The sequence below is a fragment of the Haliotis rufescens genome, unplaced genomic scaffold, assembly GCF_023055435.1.
Source record: "Haliotis rufescens isolate VD_foot unplaced genomic scaffold, xgHalRufe1.0.p SCAF_12, whole genome shotgun sequence".
Classification (NCBI taxonomy): domain Eukaryota; kingdom Metazoa; phylum Mollusca; class Gastropoda; order Lepetellida; family Haliotidae; genus Haliotis; species Haliotis rufescens.
In genome coordinates this window covers 12,426,102-12,436,159 of record NW_025963802.1, presented here as the reverse complement: position 1 = coordinate 12,436,159, position 10,058 = coordinate 12,426,102, and positions in this window count along the sequence as shown.

Here is a 10,058-nt window from a genome sequence, read left to right as displayed (position 1 = left end):
TCCCAGTTCGCCCCGATTATGTTTCTAGGTTTGTCAGCACCATACCCGTGCTCGTGGGTTTCACTGAAGTGGTAAATGTCTGAGACCTGCATCACTTCGGGCTTTCCTCCCACATTAAGCTGACATGCCGCTATATAACTGGAATACTGTTAAAAGCGGCGTTAAACCCAACTCACTCACTTACTCACTTGTCATGCCAAAGACTGGGTTCAATGTTCCCCACATCATTGCACATGGGTACAATGTGTGAAGCCCATTTCTGGTGTTCCCTGCCAACATGATATTGCTGGAAAGCTAAAACAGCATGAAACCATTTTTGTCACGAATGCAAAGAAAAAGGATAAAAGGTTTGAATAAATCAAAGGCCATCCATATATTTTATGTGTTTCTCATCTCCAACCTCAACCAGCAAGAGAAAACATATATAAAAATTTAAAAAATGTTTTTCACTTATTGTGTAACTTGAAATTTCAAGTTTAGAACACTTAGTTATAGTCTTAAAATCAATTTATGAGGTAGAGTGAATTGCATAACTTCGGAAATTAATAGTTAATAAATGTAGCTGAAAATACATCAAGGTGACCAGGGATTTTATGTGTGTGCTATGGCGGGAATACGGGTAGAATAGGTCTTCAGCAACCCATGCTTGCCGTAAAAGGCAACTACATGTATGTTTATTGTAAGAGGCGACTAATGGGATCGGGTGGTCACACTCGTTGATGCATGTCATTGATCCCAATCGCGTTGATCGATGCTCATGATCTTTATCACTGGATTGTCTGGTCCAGATTCGATTATTTACAGACCGCCATCATATAGCTGGAATATTGCTGAGTGCGGTGTTAAACAACAAACCAACCAACCAACCAACTATCACAACTTGGCATAATTTTCACAGCTGCAGGACAATTGAAATAGAAATCTTTTATTTATTTAACGTAGGAATGAATATTCAATTTCGGCGGGAGATTGGAAACACAGAAAAAGATACGGACAGCCTAACATTTGTGTATATCCAATTCCTTTGACTCCTGAACAAGGTGTATGGACAGAATTATTTTCTTCAGATGTGAAATGCTTTGCTCAGTGGAATTAAAACAATTGTGCTCTAGATTCTTTTGTGCCTTTTTTCAAAGGAATATGAAGAATGTAGCCTGTATTTCAACCCGCAGTTATTTATTGTCAGTACACCTGACAGCTGGAGTAAGCTGGAGTCTACATGATACAAACAAGTGGTTGATAGCATGACCAACCCATGCTATCTGGATACAATAACACACAATCTTCCAGGTCACACACAGCCATGCTCGTTGGTTTCACCGAAGTGGTGTAAATGTCTGAGACCTGAATCACTTTGGGCTTTCCTCCCACATCAGACTTGATTATTTACAGGTTGGAGTCATATATATGTACCTGGAATATTGCTCACAACACAACACACACTGATCAAATCTCCACCCAACACAGAGTGCAAGTCAAGAAAAAGGCTTTATTCCGATTTGATGTTGAAACTGTGTATGACCTTTTATAGCATCTTAATCTAAATTTCAAATAAGTTTATCTGTGAAGTTGCAAAGATTCATCAACATCCAAAGCTACTGATCCAGTGTCTCCTTTTTTATTTTTCTACAGTCAGTGTCTGATATTATTTTCAACACTTATAACGTTAATAAAATATATTAATTCCAAAATTATAGCACAGTGCATTTGTTCATTCTTCTCCAAAGCTTGGAATCCCAGTTAGCACGATTATGATCCTAGCTTTGTCGGCACCCAATCTCATTAAAATCCGATCTTAGTTCTCGCTACCGCTAACATACCCGTGCTAGTGGGTTTCATTAAAGTGGTAAACGTTTGAGACCTGCATCACTTCGAGATTTATTCCCACATAAAGCCCACCCGCCGTGATATAACTGCAATACTGTTTAAAGCTGTCTTAAACAAAACTCACTCACTTTTATCTGCGATACCAACGAGTTTTTTGTCGAGCACATTTATTTTCAGAACTATACACAAAATAGATATTTTACGGGCGCTTGGTCCACTTGGTGTCCGCGAGGCCAACGACACGCTCCCTGTCAGGAATCGTGACTGAGGCATGTGGATAGGAATAAACGGGAACAGATAACCGTGAATTGTTTACCTTCATTCGCGACGACAGAATATTGTAAACTGTTATCAAGACAATGTACTACAAGGTGTTATCTTGCGCCTCAACCTCACTTGACTAACAAGGATCGGTCGCCACAGCTAGTCCAGACTCCGTGTAGAGGTCGCCACAGCTAGTCCAGACTCCGTGTAGAGGTAGCCACAGCTAGTCCAGACTCCGTGTAGAGGTCGCCACAGCTATAGTCCAGACTCCGTGTGGAGGTCGTCACAGCTTGTCCAGACCGCCATGCAATATGTAAACATTGAAGTGCCAAACGTTTGTCATCTACAGCCATGAACCCATAACCTTGCTTCTTATATTGCGGCACGTGTCTCCTAGTTCTGAGCGTCGTAATCGCCGTAAGGAGTAGCGTCCCTTTGCTGTGTCAGGATCCTATAATCATTGGTTCCAATTAACTGTATTTAGTCAACACACACACACACACACACACACACACACACACACACACACACACACACCCGCCGCATTCAGCTGTCACGCCTTGATATAATTAAAATATTAAAATATACTGAACCAAATTAAAAACTTCACAATCCTAAAATTTTGACATTTTGACCAGTTATCATTGTGGGCCCTTATTGTGTATTTAAACAGTAATGGCCACGTATTGTCTTCAGATAACACCCGTTTTTGTGCAGGTGAATAGATCAAAATCATGTGCACAGCACTATAGTGGCAAAAGTTTTTTTTCACGTGCAACTGGTCACGTGGCCATAATACCGCACGTGTTTTCAGCCATACTTGTTAGCAGTCATTAACAAAAAAAAGAAAAACACAAGAAAACAAAAGTCTTTACGAGCAATTGTCATGCCACGCCTTTCAAATGTGCAGCGTCAACGTGCCATCCGCATGTTGCAGACGGGAACGTCGGTAGCTGAAGTCGCAAGGACGATGGGTTGTAGTCGACGGACTGTTTATGATTTACAGACGCGTCTACAGCAAACGGGTACCACCGCTGATCGCCCTCGGCCAGGTCGACCACGTGTGACGTCACATGCAGTGGATCGTCAGATTGTCTTACGTTACCTCCGTAATCAATTTTTGACGGCTACATCAACCAGTAATGAACTGTTTAGGGGTAGACTGAGTGCGCAAACTGTTCGAAACCGTCTGAGAACTGCTCACCTTCAAGCACGACGGCCATACTGCGGGCCGATTCTGACTCAATTACACAGACGTCAACGTCAATTGTGGGCACAGCGACACGTACGATGGACTCAGAGGAATTGGAATCAAGTCGTCTTCAGTGATGAATCCCGATTTAATCTTCGATTTGCTGATGGTAGGGCGAGGGTGTGGAGGCGCCGTCATGAACGTTACGCCCAGTGTTGTGTACAGGAAGTTGACAGATTTCGAGGCGGTGTCATGGTGTCATGGTGTGGGGTGCTTTCTGTGGCAATGCACGTTCCAGGCTTCTTGTCATCCGTGGCAACCTCAACGCTGCTGCTTACCGCGACCAGGTAATGGCACCAGAACTTCTGCCTTTTATGGCAGCACATGGACCCGGTTTGATCTTCCAACACGACAATGCCAGACCCCACACAGCAATTTTGACAAGGAATTTCCTTTAGAATGCGGGAGTCAACGTCATGGACTGGCTCTCAAGGTCTCCCGACCTCAATCCCATCGAACACGTCTGTGATGCTCTTGGCAGAAGTCTGCGCACTCTCCAGAACCAACCACAGAATTTGCAAGATCTTTGCACCATTTTGCAGCAACAATGGCGTCGTCTTCCCAATCATGTGTTCACAAGCATCACAAGGTCCATGGGGAGGCGTTGTGTGGCAGTTGTCAACGCACATGGTGACCATACACGCTACTGAACTTGTGTGCCATCAGATTTTCGCGCTTGGGACTTATGATTTAAACTGTTGATGTTATTACCGAATATCGTAGGTGCTTGGAACAAATTATGGTTACCACCGTTAATTAAAATCCTTCTTTGGACATTAATGATTAAAAATTACCTTCTCTGATACATTTGTCCGTTGTATATCATATATGGGATTACTTTTTAAAATGTGAAGTTTTTAATTTGACTCAGTATAGTTGTAAAGCTATAAGACGGCGGTCTGTAAAATATCGAGCCTGGACCAGACAATCCAGTGATTGACATCATGAACATCGATCTACGCAATTGGGATATGATGACATGCATCAACCAAGTCAGCGAGCCTAACCATCCAATCCCATTATTCGCCTTACTACCATAGCGGCCTGTTACAAGCATGGGTTGCTGAAGACCTATACTCTACCCAGATCTTAATACTGGGATTATAATTAGGACAATGAAGAAAACAGTGTTAGATATTTTCACAGGGATTTTCACACAGGCATGTAAACTTTTCTGACAAATTGGCTTTTCATCGTTAAGTGAACTACAGGAATGTCTTAGCCGAGCATGAAGTATATTTGCTCTTCTATCCCCAGATAAAAAGTAACAAGTAGGGAAATGTATTTCTGTTTAACACTAAATCAAATATGAAAGTTAAGAAGAAAGTCTACATTCCTGAGAAAGTTTATTCCATAATCTAGTGTGTCAGTATAAAAAAAGTGTTGGTGAATAGATGCGTGAGCATGTGGTATGATAATAATATTTCTATTTCTGTTTATATGGTGGCTAATGCTGCGAGTTGTTAACAAGTTTATATAATGTATATGTTTTTTTCGTTTTGCATATATGTTTGATATATTGTCTCCCAGCCGGTTTTATATATAGTCTAGTTCGAGGTGCGAAGGTACACCAGTAACTGGCTGCTTTCAAGTTATTCAGAGTTGACATTTATATACAGCAGTAATGACTTCAGAAGCGTATTCGAGAAAAGGACGTATATATAGAAACAATGATGAGATTAGATATGTTGATCTATCACATATTAAAGCTTCCGTTAAGAAAGTATACTTTTCGGTGGAGCGTTGCGTATACTTCCAATATGAGGGGGCCATTTCATCATGATCATATCTTGTGATAAAATAACGCCGAGGTTTTTATGAGAAATATCGAAAGATGAAGAGAAGTATTATGATAGACCAAAATGTAGCAACCTTTTTTTATGAGATTGAATAATATGCATGTTTTGCGGTCGGGGTTATATTTAGCAAACCAAATAAATGCCCACGAATCAAGGTTTTTTCCCAAGTTGATTATTTCATAATCATGACATGTATGTACTACCGGAAGTTTCGACAGCAAATAAACGAGTTGAATTATCCGCCAAATCGTTGAAACAGGCAGATGGCACAACACTCCTCTTATGAAAAGTGAGTGAGTATGGTTTTACGCCGCTTTTAAGCAATATTCCAGTAAATTCACGGCCCAGAACTGGGCTTCACATTCTTATGGAAAGGAAATGTATACTATGTCGATCAAATAATACTGCAGATGAATATCTTAATTTATTTATTTGTGTATTTAAATGCAACAAAACGTTTGTTGTCTCCCTATTACATCAACCGACCATCGGTTTATTTCAATGTAAAAACATCTACTCCGAAGAAACTATTTCATTCTGTCTCCACATTCTTTGTACATTAAAATAGAACAACTATGTATATTTTGTCGCCGTGTTTTCAAACAATAGACCTATCTAAACGTATGGATTATCCTATGTTCATAGCCTTGAGACATGTGAGTGTGTGAGTGAGTTTGGTTTTACGCCGCTTTTAGCAATATACCAGCAATATCACGGCGGGGGACACCAGAAATGGGCTTCACACATTGTACCCATGTCGGGAATCGAACCCGGGTCTTCGGCGTGACGAGCGAACGCTTTAACCACAAGGCTTGTTGTAAGAGGCAACTGGCGGGATCGGGTGGTCAGGCTCGCTGACTTGGTTGATGCATGTCATAGTATCCCAATTGCGTGGATTGATGATCACGATGTCAATCACTGGATTGTCTGGTCCAGACTCGATTATTTACAGACCGCCGCCATATTGCTGGAATATTGCCCGCGTTAAATAACAAACAAACAAACAAATTATAGCCTTGAGTGAATAAAGTTCTGTGTGAGGTGAAAGTGTATAAGAGTGCACATTTACAGATTACATGACAGGCACCGGCACTTAGGTGAAGTCTTACATTGTGTCATCTATAGCAAGGCCGGGTACAGTGATATAATATTTACTGGGGGCTTGTCCTAACATATGGGTATCATTTATTATAGTCTTTGTCCGGAGAAAATAACAGAAATGTAAGTACCAGTAGCCTTGCTCCAAGGCTGTACTGAATGATAAGTCCATGGGTGTATAGTAATTCTATCCTTATACTAGGCAAGTCTAATTAAGCGGACAGTCTAAGGAAGCCAATCTTTTGGTTGGGACATCTTGTTCTTATTATTTATATAATCTAAAAATGAGGATTTAAACCAATAATTATTTCCTTAGAGAATTTTGAAAGTCTAGTCTAGCTCTTTTGGGGTGGTGGATGGTGGTGGTGGTGGTGGTGGAAATAATTTTACGTCTTATAACAACAGTAAAACCTCCATAATCCGGCTGGTATCGTCACAAGTGTAATGTCCGTATTAACGAATCATAGGTATACGTTGTAATATCGCTTCAGTTACCGGTACATGTACACTCCCAAACTATAAGCATCCAGAAAACAGAGATTCCAATATATATGGAAGCATATTAGTGCCAAATTCTATAAGCTATATCATTTACGGAAACGACACCAATCTCATAGTCTGTCCCGACTCGTAAAGATCCGTGGTAGAATAAGTTTTCAGCAACCCATACTGTGCTTGTCGTAAGAGGCAACTGAGGGGATCAGGTGGTCAGTCTCACTGACTTGGTTGATGCATGTCATCGTATCCCAATTGCGTGGGTCGATGTTCATGATGTCAATCACTGGATTGTCTGTTCCAAACTCTTTTATTTACAGACCGACGTCATACAGCTGGAATGTCAGTTGCTGAGTGCGGCGTTAAACAGCAAACAAACATACAGACTTTAAAAACAAATATATCCAATACAGTCCATACAAATCTATAATATTTGGCAAGTCTATATTATTGCAGTATCTGAAAATGACGATGGTCTCTGGACTCCTTTTTGTTATAGATCATAACTTTGATTTAACAACAGTTTTTATCTGTGAAATATGTTCATTCCAGAGACTAGATGTTACTCTGCCAATCTAATTAAAATCAGATCCTAGCTCTCGCTACCGTTAAACACAAAGTCTGAGGACCTTTCGTGAATTTTGATAAACCAATGAAATAACTAACAAGAAGTCGACATTAGCCAATCAGAAAGCAGCTTTCTCGACCCGATGGCACTAGTTTCAAACTGGCGACTTCCATTTATGACTACGCTTGAAAAATATGTTGACAAAAATCTCGATTAAAAAACTAAAAACTGAACAAAGGAACATTCTGGAATGTCTAATATATGATTGAGATTGTATGTCAGTACTTCCGGAATCAGTCGTACGGGGCGTATCTGTCGTTCGGAATACCCCGTGTTAACCTTTTTCTAAGAAAACACATTCCGAATGTCACTTTCCTGATCTGGTAAGCGACGTTCTGATTGGTCGGATGAAAGGTCGTTCTAGCGTGATCCTTAAAATTGGATGACCTCAGATCTGTGTTCAGCGGTTTCGAGAGCTAAGATCTGATTTTAATAACATTTAGTTGATACTTACATCTACGTAGATCATACTTAATTACATCTATTGAAAAAGAATATCTAGTAATATCTACTATTGAATTATCGACTTTGGTAACCATATTTACTCGAGTAATCAACAACAGTTCCGGGACAGTTTTCTATATATCATAACCTCTGGCTTAATTAATAATGTTTTCAATCTTGACATGTCTTTATTGAGGTGCTACCTAAACATATATATAAATGTAGTAACTCTTTATTAATATGTGTTCAAGTTACTGACCAGAAACTAGCACAAGGTCAAATCTAGACTAAACCATTATTGTTGTTCAGTGTAACCTCATCGAACGAAAACGTGTAGGTGAGGAGAGTAAAAAATGTTCTCCAAACAACAAAATCGTCTTTTAGTTTTCAAATTGTTCAAAACTGTTGTTGCAGTTGAAACTGAGCCAGAAAGTCACAACCCATTCTGAAGTCACTGGCCATTTTGTGCAAGTAAAATTGACGCAACTATAGGTTATGCTATCTTCCCGAAGCAAGGGAAACTGGACTTTTATATAGTCAGTGAATTAACTCCCTTGCCTCGGGAAGATGAGGTTATGCAATATGTTAGCGAAATTATATAGGCCTATCAACCTTAACATGGTTTAAGTCTGAGAAATCTCTCGAATCTGTCGATTCTCATGATTTCCGCATTATAGAAATTAGGATTGAGAGGTTTAAGGTCAATAGAAACGGGTGAGAAACAAACTCTAATACTATATCAAACCAATGCTCGTAATCATCCTCTGAAGCACTGAAGGTACAATTCTGCAGTTTATGTTTATTTTTTAGCACTGACAGTTTTATTGACAGTTTGAAATGATCTTGATGTGTGTTGTAAAAATATGGAAAAGGCTAAATAAAAATAAACGACGAACATGCTCCCAAAAATTATATAAATTAACACTAATTAAGTTATCACCTTTATCTAAAATATAAATGTTTGAAAACATCTGTATGCAACAAGGGTCACAAATGCACACGATAATATCACTGTACGTCTGAGCAACGATACGCACGATTGTAATATAAATATAACAAATGTTATATTTGCGATAACACTTTCTTAGTAAAGAACCTATTCTCGTACTTTTTAGGGGTTGAGTCCCATCCGGGATTCGAACCCGAACTGTCAGAGTGGGACACCTAATCGCCAGCACACAAAGTCAGCGATCTAACCCACTCAGCCACCGATAAATAGATGAAAGTAGAACATGTGCATGAGTAGTAACTGGTATTTTAATTTTACAATGTGGCACTAACACGCTTCCATAGATCCCGGATTAACTAGTGGGGTTTCATGATAGTTTGGGCTATGTTTCGTGGAGGCGGTACTGTGGTTGTTCGTTGAAAATGCCTATGACAAAGAGAAATACAGTGTTGTATACATTAATAGTGTTTTAAATGGACGTTAGGCCAAAGTAAATAACCATTAGAGTGTCATCACCGCGCACCTCACATCATTTTATTGTCCCCAAGTACAACAGATGAAGAAAATCGCAACGTGCTATGCACTTATACTTTCTGTATGGTCGGGATTCGAACCCGGGTCTTCGGCGTGACGAGCTAACGCTTTAACCACTAGGCTACCCGACCGCCCCCAGAATCACTTAGAGTGCCGGCCCATTAGCGGTTATTTACCATTTGTCTGTTGTCAAACAGTGGAGAAGGGGATTAGTTAAGACAACACCAATGCATAGAAAAGGACAGTACGTCCTAATCAGCGGGCTCTAAATATGATACACTATGATACACCATAAATTGTTTGATAGGCATTACTTAGAAGTAGACGGATGACAAGGTAGACACAATTCGAAAAGCTTTTCACAGTATTAAAAAAGTTGTTATCCATAAAATTGTGTCTACCTTGTCATGATACACCATGTATCCAGATATTTGTGCTTGTCAAAACTCCTTTATCCATACAAGATTTTTCAGATATATATGCGTATAGTTCTCCTTAACACTCATGCTACGTTTGAATCACATCAATCAACAGTTATTCTACACATATATGCCTTGAACAGTTTGTTTCAATGCAACAAAATGTCTCCTGTAAATTTTATAATTTGGATAAAAATGTATTAATTAATTCTTAAAGTTTGTATTAGCAGTTATAATGCGTCGTAGTGAACCCCAGCGATGTGGGTGGTGACATCATGTTTAGGCGACTGTATTTGTTGTGTATTATAGACCTCTCCACCCAACATGCGCGCGCACACACACGTGACCA